Source organism: Papaver somniferum, chromosome 9 (genome assembly GCF_003573695.1).
Source record: "Papaver somniferum cultivar HN1 chromosome 9, ASM357369v1, whole genome shotgun sequence".
Lineage (NCBI taxonomy): Eukaryota > Viridiplantae > Streptophyta > Magnoliopsida > Ranunculales > Papaveraceae > Papaver > Papaver somniferum.
Window position 1 is genome coordinate 51,935,648 of NC_039366.1, and position 22,889 is coordinate 51,958,536.

Genomic DNA, 22,889 nt, shown 5'->3' on the forward strand with positions numbered 1-22,889 from the left:
TTGATAAAGAGACACGTCCTATGACTCTGACTAATGATGTTGTTGTGATTTCTTCTGATGCTGAGGAAACTAAAATTCCTTGCTCGACTTTTACAGACTGTGATAAAACCGGTTTAGTCACATCTGAAACAAATCAAGATGATGGTAGTTTGCCTAACTACATCAAGTCAGAAGAGGATAAGAAACCATCTTCTATATCTACTAATGATCAAACGAAATCTTTTCCAAAGGAAACTTTGAACCGATTCCGTGAAAGTGATCTTAAGGAATACAATTTTCAGTCACTTGATAGGAAACTTATACTTCTTCAACATACGGTGGTAAAAATATTGAAGGAAGTTTCTTGTCTTAAAAAACTGAAAGACTATTCCTCAGTAGAAAGACAGATTATACCACTACCCGATAAGATAAACTCTAAAGAATCAGAGGAAAGAGTTGATGATCGCTTCTGGAAAAAGGTTCCTCCTCACCCATATCGAAACAATTCTTGTTTTGATAAAGAACGACTCCAGAAGATAGGGAAAGATAGAATCTCTGCCAAGAGAAATAATCAGGAGTTTTCGATAATTGTTTCAGAAAATCACACTGATGTGAATCATAAAGAAGTCCTTAGTGAAAAAGCGGGGGTACAACAACCACACCCAATATTTCGATTAGCAATCTGTATGGACTAACTCCAATATACTTTCAAGAGAATCAACTAGACTTAATCTTAATAAAGTATATCAAAGAGTTATATCTCTCTTTCTCGATTCAATTCTTACTCAAGCAAATAGAAATCTGCGGGTCTAATTGAATACAAGAGAAAACACTTGAACGGTACCAAAGACCAATGTTCAAGGATCAATCAATTTCAATCAACAACCAAAGGTCGGATTTCTCAATTGATTGATTCAAACGCACAACCTGTGATATTTCAATTATATAACAAAATATAATGCGGAAAAGAAATAACACAGACACCAGAAGTTTTGTTAACGAGGAAACCGCAAATGCAGAAAACCCAGGGACCTAGTCCAGATTGAACACACATTGTATTAAGCCGCTACAAACACTATCCTACTACAAACTAACTTCGGTCTGGACTATAGTTGAACCCCAATAAATCTCACACTGATCCAAGGTACAGTTGCGCTCCTTACATCTCTGATCCCAGCAGGATACTGCGCACTTGATTTCCCTTAGCTGATCTCACCCACAACTAAGAGTTGCTACGACCCAAAGTCGAAGACTTTAATAAACAAATATGTATCACACAGAAAAGTCTACGGTAATAGATAAATCTGTCTCCCACAGAAACACCTACGAGTTTTGTTCCGTCTTTTGATAAATCAAGGTGAACAAGAACCAATTTGATAACCCGGACTTATATTCCCGAAGAACAACCTAGTATTATCAATCACCTCACAATAATCTTAATCGACGCAGCAAAAGAAGATATTGTGGAATCACAAACGATGAGACTAAGATGTTTGTGATTACTTCTATATCTTTCCTATCGGAGATATCAATCTCAAATCAATCGTTACGATTATACTCAATGCGATAGAAACAACAAGATAAGATCACACAACTACAAGAAAGTATTATCGGTCTGGCTTCACAATCCTAATGAAGTCTTCAAGTCGTTAACCTACAAGGTCTCGGTAGAAATCTAAGGTAAAAAGAAAATCGACTCTAGCTTATACAACTAGTATCACACAGGAGGTGTGGGGATTAGGTTTCCCAGTTGCTAGAGTTCTCCCTTATATAGTCTTTCAAATCAGGGTTTGCAATTAATGTTAGCTTAGTAACAAAGCATTCAATATTCACCGTTAGATGAAAACCTGATTAGATTCAAGCTAATATCTTTGAACCGTTAGATCGAAAACTTAGCTTGTTACATACAAATGAAATGCGCGTTTTAGGTTTGTGTAACCGTACCCAAACATGTACATTCGTTGGTTCAACATTAGTTAACCAAATGGTTAGCCATATGAGCACTTTCATATTAACCATATTCTTCTTTACCGTAACTAGTTCAAATGACTCAAATGAACTAGTTAGAGAGTTGCTCAATTGCTTAGATCTTATAGAAGTATACAAGACACAATCGAAGCAAAAACGATTTGATTCACTCGAATCGATTCATGATCTTTATAGCCACGGTTTGCAAACTTGCATTCCTTAGTTAATATAATTATAAGTTCACGAATAATCGTTTTTAGAGAATAACCAACCTAAGTACGTGGACTGGGTACGCGGACGTAAGTACCCGGAATAAGTTTGTAAATAGTTAACAAAATCCAGCAGATTTTCTCGGGAAGAGAACCTCCGACAGTACGCGGACTGGGTTCGCGGACTCTGTTCTGGTTTTCCTGAGCAGCAAAGTACTCATATTTTGGTTCAAGGAATAAGGACTAATACATATATGTGTTACCACACAATGCTTATATCCAACAATGGTTATATAATCTAAACTCTCATTTCAATCATTGAAACATTCTTAGAGGACGTTATATAGTTGTTATTCACAAACCATTTTTCGTTAAAGCCATTTTCAAGTGATTGAAACATAACATGACTTTCGTCACTAGGTAAAGATGAACTTGGCCAAAGCGAAAGATCACCAACACATATTTCGAGAAATAGATAAGCGAGATGAACTCGGCTCGAAATAGCAAATGTGTATAATCAAAGTCTATATAGCAAAACGACTTTTGTCTCAAGATAGGAGATAGAGTAGATATAATTTTGAGTGATAGATAAGTTCAAGTCTCCACATACCTTTTAGTCGATGAAGTTCCACCAGTTCCTTGAGTAGTTCTTCGTCTTGTATGATGATCGCCATGGAGTTCTTGAGCTCAACTACACTTTCTATCCTAGTCCGAGACTTAGCTATAGTAGACTAAAAATCAAGACTTATAGTTTTTATCACTAACATTGAAAAACATGCTTGAGGACCGAGCAATGCTCTAACAATCTCCCCCTTTGTCAATTTTAGTGACAAAACTATCAATACATATGGAATACAAAAATAGATAAATAAACTTTTGTAGATCTTCTTCCACATGCCTAATCTTCAACATTACTCGAAATCTTCGTCACTTCCAAGTACTCCAATGATTCCAAAGGTTGTTAGTTTAGCATCATCGTTGTTGAAAATCCGTAGCTATAACAATGAGAAAACAAGAATTCTCAATCATTGTTATATAATGTCATAGTATTATTATACAACATCAAAATTCAATTGTATCACAACTTCGACAACAACACTATGGTGATATGTATCACCCCCCTTAGTCAATACTGCATCTCACATGGAAACCACTCCTCCTTACATAATGATCCGAAAACCATATGTATTTGTAGTGTGAACTACACATTAATTCTCCCCCTTTTTGGCAATAAAATTCGCAAAGGTACGAAAACGGATCCTAATGAAAATTTCCGTAGAGACATTTCATGACCAAAAGAAAGCACATATCAACTTATTTAGATGCAATTATATAGACGAGGCTAAATGCTTTCATCAAGGAGTTTATAAAGATATAAGATAACTCCTATAATATTCCACAGCCGCACTCCCCACAAAGATTTGGCAATTAAGCGCAAGTTCAATTAAGAACTCCCCCCTATAAAATGTCATTCCCGAAAGAACAACAAGAGCGACCTTAATTTCATAAGATAAGAAGGATTTCTTTGGACATAACAAATCACATACAAATATGAATTTGAATCCAAAAATACTCAATTGAATTAACCACAAGAAAACCCATGATTAATCTAATCGGAAATGCTCAACATAAGATAACTTATGGAGCCTCACAGTATATACATAAAATATGGATCAGGGAAGATCAATACTGCGGAATAAACAAGGATTCATTCTATTTTCCATCACTATTTGCACAATGACATACAATAGACATAATCCTTGAAAATAAAAGTTCATCCTATCTTCCATCAATATTTGCATAATGACATAATAGGCTTCCAACTTTTGTAATGTCAAAAGTTCATTCATTCTTTTATCAATACATGCATATCGACATACGAAAGACTTAACTTTTGACAAAGTATGGGACAATCATAGTTCACAAACGCAAACACACATATCCCATAACAAATTGCAATATATAAAACCATAAAGATTAATACTGCAAAAATCATCTTCCACACAATTTTTTAGAATTTAAACAAATAAACCTAAAAACATGAATATGAAAACGTTATAGCTATGTGTAATCACAATAATGGCTATTCCAAACTCTAGTTATTCTTCTAAACAAAACAAGAAAAGAAGATTTACTAGGCATAAAACTCCTATAAAGTATTTCACTTACTTTGAATACTCTTCTCATATTCTCTGTATTCATCAAGCTCATCTTCGATCAGATCAATTATAGATTCTAGATTATCCATTTTTCTTCAAGTCTCTTGGAAGAGGCTTCAAGTTCACTTTTCAGGGCACGAACTTGTTCCAAGATGAGATTCATAGTTAAAGAGAGCTTATCAAAATGAGAAATATAGATGTTCCCGTCTATAGAAGAACCATGATTCTCAGGGCTTATCGCATTATCAGAAGAATCAAACCGTATCTTCTTAGATGGAAAGAGAACAGTCCGAACATCACTTTCTTTGCTTGAAAGACTTGAAGAGGACATGATAGAAGAGATAGATTAAATGTTTATACTAAGGAGAAAAATTTCATCTTAAAAGGAGCTGAGAATAGAAGATAAATATCCAAAATGACCTTTGACCAAAAACCTTAACTGAATTTGGTTATCCTCAGAAAAGGTCTTAAGGAGAAAACTGTTTGTAAACAACAGTTCTAGGCTAAAATAAACAAAAACATAAATATTTCATCACAACCCTCTTGAATATTATGATTTTTGTCTAAGTGGGATAGACAAAAATCATCAATACAGAATTACAAACTGTAATTGTTCCGATCCACTACAAGACTGGGTAACTTCTTACAAGGAGATGAAGTATTTGTTATACCTTGTTTTTGTCTTGTTTTTAAGAAGGAAGCGTTATGTACATCATCCTTTCTTTCTTTTAGCACAGATTTGAATACCTTGATTGTTGATTTTCGTAAACTATGCATTTTTTGGGAAATCTCTTTTACAAAGGCCGAGGGTTTTGTATGAGATTTCTTTTTCTTCTTCTGCAAACAATGTTTGACAGAGGAGAGCTTTTCTTGTTTCTTATGCCACATGTTTTAAGATGATCCTGATAATCACATGAGGAAATCACAAGATTAGGTACTTTCTTGTGATTTTCTATACGATCCTTGTCGTCAAGGTGACTTAAGAATAATATAGAATCAGGAGGAATTTGCTGACAATTTTTAAGCGGCATAGTCGATATGTCTTGTAAGAATCATGATTGTAACTGATCATATTCATTTTTAATTTAGACAGTTGGAATTCCAGATTTTCAATCCTTTTAATTAAGACTTCCTTTTCTAGTTGAAGTATTTCTGAGGAAGTAAGATTGTTTATCATGGAATAATCAGGACTGTTAGGAGGACATACGTGATTATCAGCAAAAAGATTAAGAGAACCATCACAGATATCATCCTCAGGATAGTAGTCAAGAGTAGCCATCCATGCTTTAGTTATCTCACTCATCTCTGTTTCAGGACATTTAGAAGTATCATGAACACTTCTATAGCACTTGAAACTAGTATGGTTAACATAGTTTTTCTGAACATTTTTATTGATTGACTGAGCTTTCTTTTGAGACTTTCTTTTACTCTGTCTAAGAGATTTCTTAAGTTGTTGTATAAACAGTGACAGAGTCGAATTAAAGCAATTCTCATCCCTTTTATCAATCAATTTAGGACGTCGAGACTTACGATCAGATGCAGCAACATGGTTGCTAAACAGATGTCGCTTCTCTTTTTGTTCAAGTTCAAGATCGAAAATTTTCAGCTTACCAGCTAGGGAATTTCTGGAAAGTGTATCAAGGTTATTTCCCTCAACGATGGCATGCTTCTTAGAATCGTATCTAGATGGCAGCGATCTGAGAATTTTCATCACAATGTCCTTTTCAGGAATAGTCTTACCCAATTGTTAAGTGCATATTTTATATATTCAGTGTCGAATCCATGCTAGTAATTGCTTAGTTTCTTGCAAATTATTGTATATTACGTTTATTTTCTCTTATTTATGTTTTGCTAGGTGAATCATCCAAAATAAGGGAATTTACACTTAATTGTGCATAAAAGAAGTTAGCTAAAAGCGGAGAAAGGACAAAGACCAAGTGGACCTCATCCAAATCGAGGAGTTCTTTCTATCATCTCGAAGAGGACGAAAAGACGAAGCCAACGGCGAAAGAATGAAGTCAATCCGACGTCGTACGTAGAATCTAGAAGCATTTGAAGCAAGCCGAAGATGTCGCAAAGTAGAGAAGTTACAGAATTGTTAAAGCCACCTCCCTAATTTACTCAGGGCATCCACTGTACAAAAAAACTGAACTATTAGTCGTCCAAGACTGACATCCAAGACTGACAGTTAAAGGGGCGAATCCTAAAGGAACCCACTGGATTATTCGGGATAACCAACACTCATGGAAGAAGCTGAATGGACACTTCATCTTCTTCATCGGAGAGACGTCATGCAAAGTCCCGTGGAAGTAATGACGATGGAGTTGGTAGTGCTGCTGCTGCCAATGAGATAGGATGGAAGTAATAGCTTCCATTGGCAGCTGACTGAAATGGTGGTGCTATTGCTGTTGGATGATGGGAAGCTCGAATTTGGAAAGTTAACAGAGCAAAGAGAGGTAATATGGGAGCTGAACACATCAGCGAGAGATGGAATGCAGTCGAGTCTGCAATGACTCGAGTTTATATGGAGTCGTTGTACGTAATGATGACAGAAATACCATTGTTATATCGATGGAGTTTTTGTTGTTATATCAATATAAGCTCGAACTGAAGATAATATGGAGCTGAGAATGATGATGATGTTATTCGAAGGTAGTTGTTGATGATTAGTAGTTATGGGTGGTACTGGCATGAATGGAAGAAAATCGTGTTTGAGCTTGGTAGAAGAAATATCGTTGATCAAGGAGAAAAAAGAAGTGGTACGATGCTGATGATGAAGATAGTTGCAGTCAATAAAGATTGGTCCTTAATGGTCATGAGAAGGAATTAGTGAGTTCAAATCAGTTGAACCCGAGTGCTACTTTTGGCGATGAATAAAAGAACTCGAGCTAGGATCAAAACCAGTTGGGAATCGAGTGTTTCTGCTGCCATTATTTTCTGTCTAATGGAGTCTATGGAAGATGCAGAAGTTCATAGCTGTTGTTGTAGCTTGAAAAACAGGGATGGTGAAGTTGTGGGTCTGTCTTGTAGTCATTTCTGCCGAGCCAAGTGCAATTGGCCAACTGCCAGGAAACTAGTTGGGTCTGTTGGGTGCATACGAAGTATATGAATCATGTTAATCCAAGAAAACAGGGGAGAACCTAGCTGTGCAGTCGTGATTGGTGTGGACTTTGTGGAATATTTAAGAGAAGATTTCCGCGTCAAAGATAAACCAGAATCATTAATACGCGTCTATAGAGGTTGGGTAATCTTTGGAAACTGAAGACTTGAACGAGAATTCAGTTGGAAGAAAAAGTTTAGATAAGTTTCAGGAACGACAAACCATCACAAGGAGGACTTTTCACCATCGATTTATGAGATGAATGGTAGAGATTTGAACGCGTTTTAGGGTTTGAGTCGGCTAAGGAAAGTTTGGTGATTATCAGATTCGAAATATCAGCTACAAAAGGCTATAAACAGAGGCACGAATCACCACATAAAATCATCTCCTCACCCTCACTTTCACGCCCACAACCTGTTCGACGAAAGTCTTGACAGAATATCCAGAAGCTTAAGGAGTTCAAATCATGCACAAATATCTCGAGTTCGTGGCGATTTCAGGAGACATAGCTCGAGCTTCTTTTCGTTTGTAGTTTGAACTCTACTTTCTCTCTGATTTGTTTATTATAAAACTCCATTATGTCTAGCTAATTTACTTATTTGATTGAGGATGATTTCCTAGTGCTAAATATGATTTAAATTATAAAATAAATCTATTTTGAGTTCTTCACATGATTTTTGATTGTTTTTACTATGGTTAATATTTATGATTAATTTTAAAATTGTTTGGGTGGCCAACTAAATTGTTTTATCAATTGATTTAATACTAGTAAAGTTTTAAAAGATAAGTGTAATAGTCTATTAATTCTTTACAAAAGTAGAAATCGTAAAACCTTGTAGAGGGATTTTGTGGAGGGATTTCGAGTAAAAACAACCCTAGAAAGTATACCTTGAGCTAAGAGTCTAACTACTAGGATCAATCTATAATTCACAAAAGATAAAGCATTTGACCAAATTACATCTAAAGTGAGCTACTACTAGGTGGTTTAGACGAATAGAATCTGGTATTGGAGAGCTTCCGTACTCAGTGATATTAGGAATTTAGAGGATAACACTGAGCTAGCTGCTATTCTACGGTTGGTAATAATCTGTGATTAACGATAAATAGATGAATATATTAATTTAATGAATATTTAGTACGAAGAAGGATTTTTTGATCATATTTCTCATCATTGTTTTCAACCCAATTATTTTAATTTGCTTTACTATTTATTTTATTTAAAAATATTTTACAAAACCCCCCATTGTGACATTTTTTGACAACTAAAACTCCATGCTCTTCGTGGGAACGAACCTTATTTACTGCTATATTATTCATTAGTAAAGTAGAATATAAGTGAATTAATTTGAGCACGTACGACTCACATCAAATTTTGGCGCAGCTGCCGGGGAGCAGTCGATAGCTTTAGTTTTTTTTTTTTTTTAGATTTTTTTTTAGTTTTAACTTTGTTTTCTAGATTTTTGTTTTAGGTACTTAATCTCTGACATCGAAGGATTGAGATTACTTGAGGTGCGGAATTTAAACCCGAAAGGGAACGATACTAAAAGCACGTCCAAAGTTGCAACAAGAACCTTGTGCAGTAAAGATGGTTAATACAGACGACGAGGGAAATCCTCCACCACCTCCACCTGTGGAGAGGAAGTTAGGAGAGTTGACATCTCCATGCTTAGATTCACAACCACTGTGCATTACAATCACTAACTCAGTGGAGCTGAAGTCGAATCTACTTCATCATATACCAAAGTTCAAGGGACATCCAGGTGAAAATCCAAATCGACACCTTCAACAGTTCCAGAACACAATGACAAGTCTGAGGCATGCAACCGTGGACAGAGATATGGCTATGCTACAAGCCTTCCCGTTCTCATTGACAGACTTAGCAGAAGAATGGTTGTATTGTCTTCCTCCAGGGAGTGTTATAACATGGACAGAGATGAAAAAGCTATTTCTGGAGAAATATTTTCCTGCTTCCAAAGCGGCATCCGTTCGTAAGGAGATTAGTGGCATTCTACAGATGTTTGGGGAGTCTCTATATGAATATTGGGAGAGGTATAAGAAGTTGTTGGCAAGCTTCCCACACCATAATATATCCTCAATACTTATCATTCAATACTTCTACGAAGGATTACTTCCAGAACAGAGGAATTTGATTGATGCCGCTGCCGGTGGTTCACTTACTGAGAAGACGATCTCGCAAGCAACCAGTTTGATTAAGAGTATGACTTCCAATGCTCAAAAATTCTACACCAGAAACAGCTCTAATGTCAGAAGAGTTAGCGAGATAGGAGAGTCTGCACAGTCAGAGCAACAGATGAACAACATAGAGAAGGTAGTACAACGAATGGCAGCTGTGATTATTCCTACTTATGAAGAAGAGTCTGAACAGGTGAATGTTGTGTTCCCTAATCAGAGGCCAAAGTATGATCCGTACTCTAATACTTATAATCCAGGTTGGAAAGATCATCCAAATTTCAGTTATACAAATCAGCAAGCTGCAACTCCTAATCCGTATGGGCGACAAAATGGTTTTCAAAAACCACAGTTCCGACCACAAACTCCACCTCAGCCTCAACAACAAACTCAGAATTCTAGTTTATAGGAGATGATGAAAATGATAATGCAAAAGCAAGATGCAAATGCTCAGCGTCCAGATACAATATGCAGAAGCAAGATATGGCTATAAAGGAATTGCAAAATCAAATTGGACAATTGGCTACAGACATGAATGAAATAAAAGCACAAAATTCGGAAAAGTTTCCATCACAGCCTTTCGTGAATCCAAGAGCGAACGTTAGTGTTGTAACTCTAATAAGTGGGAAGCAAACATAAGAGCCAAAACAACAAGAAAATGTTAGTCACGACTTGGAAGAGGAAGTAGAAGTGGAAACCGTTCCAAAGGAAAAACCAACCTCAACTAGCCAACCTAAGGACACAGTTCCTACTTTTACCACACTACCTCCTTTTCCTAGTCGTTTTTCCAAGTCAAAGAAGCAAGCTCTAGACAAGGAGATTATGGATATTTTCAGCAAGGTGCATATCAACGTTCCATTTATTGAGGCCATCAAAACGGTACCCAGGTATGCCAAAGTTTTGAAGGATTTGTGTACAAGGAAGGAGAGGTTGATTGCTAACGAGATCACTCATGTGGGAGAAAGTGCTTCAGCTATGTTGCTAAAGAAGATGCCTGCAAAGTGTAAAGATCCTGGTGGTTTTAGAGTGTCAATTACTATTGGTGACAAACGGTTCGAGCGTGCTTTGCTTGATTTTGGAGCTTCCATAAGCGTGATGTCAACCGATGTTTATGATTCTTTGAATTTGTGACCTTTAAAGGAGACAGGGATTATCATTCAATTAGCTAATAAGTCTAACATATATCCTAAGGGACTCGTGGAAGACGTGTTGGTGCAAGTGAATGAACTAATCTTTCCGGTTGATTTCTTTGTTGTGGATATGCATAATGGGGACAATTGTTCGTCTACTTCATTAATTCTTGGGAGACCATTTATGAAGACTGCTAAGACGAAGATTGATTGTGATACTGGGACACTCACTATGGAGTTTGACAAAGAGGTTATACGCTTCAATATTTTTGAAGCTATGCGTTATCCAAGTGATATCCATTCCGCATTTTCTGTTGATGTTATTGGTTCGTTAGCACAACAGATGTTTGATTTGCACAACGAAGATGAACTTGAATATGTGCTACAAAATAACATATATTTGGACGTCCATGGCATGCCTAACTTGGACGTTGATATTCCCAAGGAGTTTGTTGAGACATGTATCTCCTTACCTGTAACTGATGAAGTTCCTTTACCTTCTATTGTGCAGGAACCTAAATTAGAGCTGAAACCTCTACCGGATCACTTAAAATATGCTTAATTGGGTGATGGGGAAGAGCTTTCATACATTATTGCAAAGAATCTCACAGCAGTACAGAAAGAACGCCTTCTTCGGGTTTTGAAATAGCACAAAACGGCTATTGGTTGGACAATTGCTGATATCAAAGGAATTAGTCCAGCCATGTGCATGCATAAAATCCTAATGGAAGATGATGTAAAGCCAGTACGTGATGCTCAGCGTAGGCTTAACCCCCCAATGATGGAGGTCGTGAAGAAAGAGATCCTCAAATTACTAAGTGTGGGGGTGATTTACCCAATTTCTGACAGCAAATGGGTTAGTCCGGTGCAAGTGGTGCCTAAAAAATCAGGTGTCACTGTTTTTAGAAATCAATATGATGAACTTGTTCCAACAAGAGTTCAAACAGGATGGCGAGTGTGCATAGACTACAGAAAGCTCAATTCGGCTACCCGCAAGGATCACTTTCCTTTGCCTTTCATTGATCAGATGTTAGAGAGGTTAGCGGGACATTCACATTATTGCTTTTTGGATGGTTATTCGGGTTACAATCAAATTGTTATTGCACCGGAAGATCAAGAGAAGACTACCTTTACTTGTCCTTTCGGTACATTTGCATACAAAATAATGCCATTTGGTCTTTGCAATGCGCCTGTCACTTTTCAGAGATGTATGGTTAGTATATTTTCTGATTACGTGGAAAATATCATTGAGGTATTTATGGACGATTTTAGTGTTTATGGCGATTCATTCGATATTTGTTTAAATAATCTTGAGCTTGTGCTTAAAAGATGCATAAACAATAATTTGGTTTTAAACTGGGAGAAATGTCACTTTATGGTAAACCATGGAATTGTACTTGGCCGCATCGTTTCCTCTCAAGGGCTCGAGGTAGAAAAGGCAAAGATAGACTTGATTAGGAACTTACAATACCCCACTTCGGTGAGGGAAATTCACTCGTTTCTTGGTCATGCAGGTTTTTATAGGAGGTTTATCAAAGATTTCTCCAAAATCTCAATGCCGATGTGCAAATTGTTGCAAAAGGAGGTTGCCTTTAACTTCAACCAAGAGTGCAAGGATACCTTTAATAAATTGAAGGAATTGTTGACTACTGCACCAGTTATTAAGTCACCTGACTGGAGTTTTCCGTTAGAGTTAATGTGTGATGCAAGTGATTATGCAGTCAGAGCTGTTTTGGGTCAGAAAGTAGATAAGAGGTCACATGTGATTTATTATGCATCAAGGACCCTAAACGATGCTCAAATCAACTATTCTACTACTGAGAAGGAGTTGTTGGCTATAATATTTGCATTAGAAAAATTTAGAGCTTATTTGGTGGGTACCAATGTAATTGTATATTCTGATCATGCAGCACTACGGTACCTATTAAAAAAGAAGGAGGCTAAGCCAAGACTCATACGTTGGATTCTTTTGCTGCAAGAATTCAATATGGAAATCATAGATAAGAAAGGTGTTGAGAATACAGTTGTCGATCATCTTAGTAGACTTGTTGTTTCCGAAGAAGCACTTCCTTTACAAGACCGTTTTCCAGACGAACAACTTTTCTCAATTGAAGAATCAATACCATGGTATGCTGATATAGTAAACTATTTGGTTACAAGGCAAGTACTTAGTACGATGTCTAACTTTCCAAAGTTAAAGCTTAATAAAATAGCCAAGCTTATGTGTGGGATGAGCCCCACTTGTCGAAATATAGTGTTGATCAGATTATTCGCAGGTGCGTACCTAACTCTGAATTTCAATCTATTTTATTTTTTTGTCATTCTTATGCTTGTGGTGGTCACTTTGGTGCTAAACGTACCGCTCTCAAAGTCCTTGAGAGTGGCTTTTATTGGCCTACCCTATTTGAGGATGCATATGCTTTTTGAAAATCTTGTGATAGATGTCAACGATCGGGCAATCTAGGTGCTCGAAATCAAATGCCACTCAATCTTATTCTCACTTTCGAGATTTTTGAGGTGTGGGGCATTGATTTTATGGGTCCTTTTGTTAATTAGAATGGAAAATTTTATATACTTCTTGTTGTGGATTATGTTTCTAAATGGGTGGAAGCTAAAGCCACCCCTACTAATGATTCTCAAGTTGTTTGTGAGTTTGTGAAGGAATATATTTTCTCTAGACATGGTACACCAAGAGTGGTTATCAGTGATGGAGGCTCACACTTCAAGAAATCCTTGCATGCCCTCCTCAAGAAGTACAACATTACACACAAGGTCGATACGCCATATCACCCACAAACTAGTGGGGAAGCTGAAATTTCAAATCGTGAGATCAAGTCCATCTTGGAGAAAACCGTTAACACAACACGGAAAGATTGGAGTTATAGACTCAACGATGCACTTTGGGCGTATAGAAAAGCATACAAGACACCGATTGGTATGTCTCCCTATCGGTTGGTTTATGGCAAAGCTTGTCATCTTCCGGTTGAACTTGAGCATAAGGCTTTATAGGCGGTAAATATGTGCAACATGGAGTATGATAAAGCGGGGAAACATAGGAAACTACAAATTAATGAGCTAGAGGAGATACGTAATGATGCTTACGAGAGTTCTCGTATATACAAGGAAAAGATTAAGCTTTTCCATGATAAGATGATTTATCGAAATAATTTTGTTGTGGGACAGAAAGTTCTTTTATTTCATTCTCGTCTTAAGCTATTTCCTGGTAAGCTAAGGTCCAGATGGATTGGACCATATGTTGTTACTAATGTCTATTCTCATGGTGCAGTTGATATCACTAGTCTTAGAGATGAGACTACTTCTAAGGTCAACGGCCATAGATTGAAGCCATACTATGAAAACATAGCTTATGTGAATGTGGATGAGATATAGCTTCAAGATTTACTCCCTCTGGAGGAGTAGTAAGGAGAATGCCAAGTCGGGCTGACGACTTTAAACCAAGCGCTAATGGGAGGCAACCCATAGGTTTTGTATCTTAAACCCTTTTATTTTTTGTTTTTATTATTTTCATATCATATTTTCATCCCCATGTTTAATTTCATTGAATCCGGAATCTATCTTTGAAGAGAATTATGACGAATACCTTTTCGTCAGAAATATTTAGACTGCGCGTAGTTCAGTCCAGAGACCATAACTGTCAGACCATTTATCGATACACTGTTCCCTTTTGACACTTTGTAGAAAACACGTAGATTAACAACTTTTTTGAAATGGAGTTTTTCCAAATTCCTTACCAATTTGCACAGTTTTTTCGTTTTATCTGCTGTTACGTCAGAATTCAGAATTTTCGGTTTTACACATTGAGGACAATGTGAAGTTTAAGTGTGGGGGAGTATTTAGCATGTAGATTTTTCATTTTTTTTTGCATAAAACCTTCAACTTGTAGAGATTTTAGAGTCACTAGCATACTTCTAGGTATGTTTACATAGAGATTCTGACCGGCATAACTGAATTTGGAAGTGTTAGGGAACTACGTTCGGATTTCTTACGAATTGGAGTGTTAAATAATGGATTTAATCATGCAGATGATGCAAATGAGGTGCAGGGAGAAATGCATTATTAGACTTGCTGATCAATCATTAGTGGAGACTATCCATTTTCATATCAACCGAGGCACCAGACTAGATTTCTTTATAAATGACTAAAGAGCTTTCTTTTCACCGTACGTGAATTCCGGGTAGAATGGTGAGATACCCAACCTCCCACCAATAGAAGCACTACTCTTTGATCTCTTGAGTGCTAATTTTTTCAATCATGAGGGTGGCGTCTATAGACGAAAACCACCTTCTTGAAGTTTGATTTGCAGTTAGCACCATTCTCTCTCTCGCCAACAACAGATCCATAGAAACACATCATCATCAACAAGTGGAGCGACATCAAAATCTATAAGGAAAGTTGAAGACGTTTGAGTTTTACAAGCAACAATTCAAGGAAGAGCAGAAAAATTTCATATCCAAGTAAAAGCAACATACAATGAGCGGATTTTTATATACATGTTGAAGACTTACATATAAAGAGCAGAATTCTATATCTAAGTATGAAGACTTATTTACAAGAGCGAAGAAAATCAAAAGATGAGAGTTATTGAAGTTTAGGATACAAAGACAATACAAGTTGTGAAGATCAAAGTGGTAAAGTACTTCTTTCATGGCCATGTTATTTTAATTCCGTTATTATTTTCGTAGTTGCAATCTTTTTGTTTGAAAAAAAAAATTGAAAGAAAGAAAAGAAGAAAATACAAACTAAAAAAAAAAAACACAAAAAGATTTGCATTTAGGTTGTTATTTGTTCAATAAGGCCACGAGGAAGAAAAATATATAAAGAAGTTTCAAGCAACAAGAAATTGAAGAGAAAGAGTTACAAATTGTCAGAGTTCTACGAAGTTCAAGAGTTTATCATCAGCAGTTGAAGACCGAAGACCAAGAAGATGAAGAAGACGAGCCGATCGAAGACGTTTCTATTGGATGCTGTGAGAGTGGTGTTATCATCATTGCAATCGGATGTGAAGGTGGTAAGTATTCACATCCTTGTTATAATGGTTGATTTCCTTTCTTAGAGATCATCAGAAAATATTTTTATTTCCCACGATCTTGTGGGGTCTCCAGAAATAATTCGGAAGGTTTCCTTCCTACCATTCAATGTGTGTAGGATTCTCTCTTCATTCCTACCTGCACACATGTGAGATCCACAAAAAAGCTGTCTTATTGAGTGCAATTATCATAAAATCCTTTTAAGTGAGGCATAAGTCGAGGAGAAATGCTTATTGATCGCTCTCAAACACGCATTCTCTCATTATGGTGTGGTTATTTCTCACTCAAGATTTAAGAATGAATATGTTCTTTGGTATTTCTAACTTCTTATTACTAGCATGCAGAAACTCTATGTCCTCATAGCTCTTTGGATGCTTGGGACGCTGGAATGCTTTGAAGTTGGAGTAGGTTTTGTGGGTATACCTCTCGTAAGCTCTCACGAGACTATAACTCGTCCACTAGGGACACCTAGGGGTTTAAAGGCTTGTTGCACATGCTAAGTGTAACCGTATCCTCGACGACATGGAGTTGTTGTATTTAGTTTTTGTTTAGATAGTTTGCTCGAGGACTAGCAAAAGCTAAGTTTGGGGGAATTTGTTAAGTGCATATGTTGCATATATTTAGTGTCGAATCCATGCTATTAATTGCTTATTTACTTGCAAATTATTGTATATTACGTTTTTTTTCTCTTATTTGTGTTTTGCTAGGTGAATCATCCAAAATAAGGGAATTTACACTTAATTGTGCATAAAAGAAGTTAGCTAAAAGCGGAGAAAGGACAAAAACCAAGTGGAACTCATCCAAATCGAGGAGTTCTTGCTATCATCTCGAAGAGGACGAAAAGACGAAGCCAACGGCGAAAGAATGAAGTCAATCCGACGTCGTACGTAGAATCTAGAAGCATTTGAAGCAAGCCGAAGATGTCGCAAAGTAGAGAAGATACAAAATTGTTAAAGCCACCTCCCTAATTTACTTAGGGCAGCCATTGTACAAAAAAACTGAACTGTTAGTCGTCCAAGACTGACATCCAAGACTGACAGTTAAGGGGCGAATCCTAAAGGAACCCACTGGATTATTCGGGGTAGCCAACACTCATGGAAGAAGCTGAACGGACACTTCATCTTCTTCATCGGAGAGACGTCATGCAAAGTCCCGTGGCAGTAATGACGATGGATTTGGTAGTGCTGCTGCTGCCAATGAGATACGATGGAAGTAATAGCTTCCATTGGCAGCTGACTGAAATGGTGGTGCTGTTGCTGTTGGATGATGGGCAGCTCAAATTTGGAAAGTTAACAGAGCAAAGAGAGGTAATATGGGAGCTGAACACAGCAGCGAGAGATGGAATGCAGTTGAGTCTGCAATGACTCGAGTTTATATAGAGTCGCTGTATGTAATGATGGCAGAAATACCATTGTTATATCGATGGAGTTTTTGCTGTTATATCAATGTAAGATCGAACTGAAGATAATATGGAGATGAGAATGATGGTGATGTTATTCGAAGGTAGCTGTTGATGATTAGTAGTTACGGGTGGTGCTGGCATAAATGGAAGAAAATCGTGTTTGAGCTTGGTAGAAGAAATAACGTTGATCAAGGAGAAAAAAAAAGTGGTACGATGCTGATGATGAAGATAGTTGCAGTCAATAAAGATTGGTCCGTAATGGTCATGAGAAGGAATTAGTGAGTTCAAATCAGTTGAAACCGAGTGCTACTATTGGAGATGAATAAAAGAACTCGAGCTAGGATCAAAACCAGTTGGGAATCGAGTATTTCTGCTGCCATTATTTTCTGTTTAATGGAGTCTATGGAAGATGCAGAAGTTCATAGCTATTGTTGTAGCTTGCAAAACAGGGATGGTGAAGTTGTGGGTCTGTCTTGTACTCATTTCTGCTGAGCCAAGTGCAATTGGCCAACTGCCAGGAAACTAGTTGGGTCTGTTGGGTGCGTACGAAGTATATGAATCATGTTAATCCAAGAAAACAGGGGAGAACCTAGCTGTGCAGTCGTGATTGGTGTGGACTTTGTGGAAGATTTAAGAGAAGATTTCCGCGTCAAAGATGAACCAGAATTATTAATACGCGTCTATAGAGGTTGGGTAATCTTTGGAAACTAAAGACTTGAACGAGAATTCAGTTGGAAGAAAAAGTTCAGATAAGTTTCAGGAACGACAAACCAGCACAAGGAGGACTTTCCACCGTCGATTTATGAGATGAATGGTAGAGATTTGAACGCGTTTTAGGGTTTGAGTCGGCTAAGGAAAGTTTGGTGATTATCAGATTCGAAATATCAGCTACAAAAGGCTATAAATAAAGGCTCGAATCACCACAAAAGATCATCTCCTCACCCTCACTTTCACGCCCACAATGTTCGATGAAAGTCCTGACAGAATATCCAAAAGCTTAAGGAGTTCAAATCATGCACAAATAGCTCGAGTTCGTGGCGACTTCAGGAGACATAGCTCAAGCTTATTTTCGTTTGTAGTATGAACGCTACTTTCTCTCTGATTTGTTTAGGATAAAACTCCATTATATCTAGCTAATTTACTTATTTGATTGACGATGATTTTCTAGTGCTAAATATGATTTAAATTATAAAATAAATCTATTTTGAGTTCTTCACATGATTTTTGATTGTTTTTACTATGGTTAATATTTATGATTAATTTTGAAATTGTTTGGGTGGCCAACTAAATCGTTTTATCAATTGATCTAATGCTAGTAAAGTTTTAAAAGATAAGTGTAATAGTCTATTAATTCTTTACAAAAGTAGAAATCGTAAAACCTTGCAGAGGGATTTTGTAGAGGGATTTCGAGTAAAAACAACCCTAGAAAGTAGACCTTAAGCTAAGAGTCTAACTACTAGGATCAACCTATAATTTACAAATGATAAAGCATTCGACCAAATTACATATAGAGTGAGATACTACTAGGTGGTTTAGACGAATATAATCTGGTATTGGAGAGCTTCCGTAGTCAGTGATATTAGGAATTTAGAGGATAGCACTGAGCTAGCTGCTATTCTACGGTTGGTAATAATCTGTGATTAATGATAAATAGATGAATATATTAATTTAATGAATATTTAGTACGAAGAAGGATTCCTTGATCATATTTCTCATCATTGTTTTCAACCCAATTATTTTAATTTGCTTTGATATTTATTTTATTTAAAAATATTTTACAAAACCCCCCATTGTGACACTTTTTGACAACTAAAACTCCCTGCTCTTCGTCTGAACGAATCTTATTTACTGATATATTATTCATTAATAAAGTAGAATATAAGTGAATTAATTTGAGCACCTACGACTCGCATCACCAATGCAAAAGATGCATTAACAATTTCAGACACTTTGTGATTGAACTCATCAAACGTTTCTTCATCTGCCATACGAAGGTTTTCCCAATCAGAACTAAGGTTTTGAAGCCTAGATTTTTTCTCATTGGTATTTCCTTCAAATACGGTTTCTAAGATATCTCTGGCTTCCTTAGACTTTGTGAAAAAGCGGGGGTCTAACAACACCACCCAATATTTCGCTTAGCAATCTGTATGGACTAACTCCGAAATACTTTGTTAGAGAATCAACTAGACAGTCAGACTCAATCTAGATAAAAGTATCTCAAGGAGTTAATATCTCTCTCTTGATTTGATTTTTACTCAAGCTAAAATCAATAGCGAGTCTTTATCAAATACAAGGAATAACTTGGACGGTACCAAAGACCAATGTCCAAGGATCAATCAATATCAATCAACAACCAAAGGTTGGTTTTCCAATTGATGATCACGAACGCACAACCTGTATTATTTCAATTCTATAAAATATAATGCGGAAAACAAATAACACAGACACCAGAAGTTTTGTTAATGGGGAAACCGCAAATGCAGAAAACCCCCGAGACCTAGTCCAGATTGAATACACACTGTATTAAGCCGCTACATACACTAGCCTACTCCAAGCTAACTTCGGATTGGACTATAGTTGAACCCAAATCAGTCTCCCACCGATCCAAGGTACAGTTGTACTCCTGCGCCTCTGATCCCAGCAGGATACTGCGCACTTGATTCCCTTAGCTGATCTCACCCACAACCAAGAGTTGCTGCAACCCAAAATCGCAGACTTGATAATAAACAAATCTGCCTCACACAGAAAAGTCTATCAAAGGATAAATCTGTTTCCCACAGATAAACCCTAGGTTTGTTCCGTCTTAAAATATGAAATCAAGGTGAACATGAACCAATTGATAATCCAGTCTTACATTCCCGAAGAACAACCTAGATTAATCAATCACCTCTCTACAATCCTTCCTGACTACACAGGCGGTTTGTCGAGGAATCACAAACAATGAGACGATGATGTTTGTGACTTCTTTATCTTGCCTATCGGAGAACTCTCACGATCTCAAGCCAATCAAAGATTGAACTCGTACGATAGAAGATGCAAGATCAGATCACACAACTACGATAAAAGTAGTATCGGTCTGGCTTCACAATCCCAATGAAGTCTTTAAGTCGTTAACCTGGTTTTAGAGAAGAAAACCAAAGGTTAAAGGAGAATTGACTCTAGCGAGCGCACTAGTATCACACAGACGTGTGGGGATTAGTTTTGCACAATGCTAGATGTCTCCTTTATATAGTCTTCAAATCAGGGTTTTTCCTTAGTTACAAAGCAATCCATATTCACTGTTAGATGAAAACCTGATTTAGATTCAAGCTAATATTTCTCAACCGTTAGATGGAAAACTTAGCTTGTCACACACACTTGGGTTGACGTTTACTGGGTTTGTGAAAACCGTGCCCAAACGTATACGTGCATGTTGGTTCAACATAGTAACCCAAAAGGTTAACCATATGAGCATTTAATATTAACCTTGTTCTTCTTCACCATAACTAGTTCAATTGACTCAAATGAACTAGTTAGAGAGTTGTTCAATTGCTATGAGATCTTATGTAACTACACAAGACACAATTGAAACAAATATGATTCGATTGAATCGGCTCATGAACTTTATAGCCACGGTTTGCATAAAGCATTCCTTAGTAATTTAAGTTTCATGTTCAGACCACATCTTTAGATCATAACCACTTAAGCTCACAAACAAGTTCGCGGACTTAAGACAACCGGTGGAGTTTTCCAAACTCAGCAGAAAATCTCGGCAAAGTGACTTTCGCCATTTCGCGGACTAGGTTCGCGGACTTACAGGCAAACGAGTTTTTTGGAAAATCCCAGCAGAAAGTCTCGGTACAAGACTTCCGTCAGTTCGTGGACTTGGCAAAGCCAATTCCTAGGTTTCTCTCAATCAACAAAGTTCGAATTTGGATTAAGGAATACATGGTTATGTAATTTAAACTCTCGTTCCAATCATTGAGACATTCTCAGAGGACGTTATATAGCCGTTATTCACAGACTTTTTCGCGTCAGAGCAATTCTCAAAGTAATTGAAATTTTTCATGACTTTCTTCACTAGGTGAAGATAAACTTGATCAAAGCGAAACGCTTTACCAACACATGATTTCGAGATATAGATAGGCGAGATATACTCGGCTCGAAATATCAAATGTGCATGATCCAGTCTATATAGCGTACGACTTTTGTCTCATAAGAAGTAGGAGATATAAGAGATAGACTTTTGAGTAATAGATAAGTTCAAGTCTCCACATACCTTTTTGTTGATGAAGTTCCACGGTTCCTTGAGTAGATCTTCGTCGTTGTATGATGAATCGCCATGAATTCCTTGAGCTCAACTACACTTTTCTATCCTAGTCCGAGACTTATCTATGTAGGATAGAAATCAAGACTCATAGTTTTGATCACTAACATTGACAAACATGCTTGAGATAGCAACGCATGTGAGGTCGACCGAGCTATGCTCTAACAATCTCCCCCTTTGTCAATTTTAGTGACAAAACTATTAATACATATGGAATACAAAAAAGATAAACTTTAGTGGCTCCTATTCCATAGTCTAATCTTCAACGTTCCCTGAAATCTTCGTCCTTCCAAGTACTCCAATGATCCCAAAGGTTGTAAGTTTAGCATCACCGTTGTTTAAGATACGTAGCTATAACAATGAGAGAAATCGAGATTCTCGATCATTATTATACAGTGTCATAGTATTATTATGTAACATCAAAGTCAAATTGTATCACGACTTTAACAATAATACTATGGTGATATGTATCAATCCCCCTTAGTCAATACTCCATCTCGATCATGGAAACCACTCCCCTTACATAATGATCCAAAAACCATATGTATTTGTAGTGTGAACTACAATATTTCTCCCCCTTTTTGTCAATAAAATTGGCAAAGTTACAAGAACGGGATCATAATGAAATTTCCACAAGAGACATTTCATAGACTAAAAGAAAAAATACATACCAACTTAATTTAGATGCAATCATAAAGCCGAAGCTAAATGCATTCATCAAGGAGTTTTAAGATACAAGATAACCCCTATAAAATTCCACAGCCGCACACCCCGCAAGATATTACCATTAAGCACAAGTTCAAAAGAACTCTCCCCCATTTGATGTCATTCCCGAAAGAACAACAAGAGCGACCTTAATTTCGAAAGAAAAGAAGGATTTTTAAATTGGACACCAAAAACCATAGAAATGATTTTCTATGTCCAAAACTCAACCAAATTAATCAGAAGAAAACCCATGATTAATTTAATTGGAATAAGCAACTAAATCAAACCACAAAAGTGATCAATTTAATTGAAGGTGCTCAACATAAGTAAACTTACGGAGCTACGACTAAGGTAATCACACGGAGACGACTAACTTAATCGTTCACATACTCAACATAAGAAAAAACCTTACGGAATATACGACTACATTAACCAATATAACATGATTTGTATAGCCATTCATATACTCAACACAAGAACTTGTGGAATATATGAAAACTCAACTAGACTAATTAAAAAAGAACTTATAATTAATCTAATTGGAAAACAAACAGCCAAACTAATCACAAAAGTAGTCAATTTAATTGTCAAGGGATTTGCTCGACAAAAGAAGACTTTCAGAGCAAATAACTAAATAACCAACCAAGATGATTAATTTAGTTCATAATGCTCAACATATAACATCTTATGGAA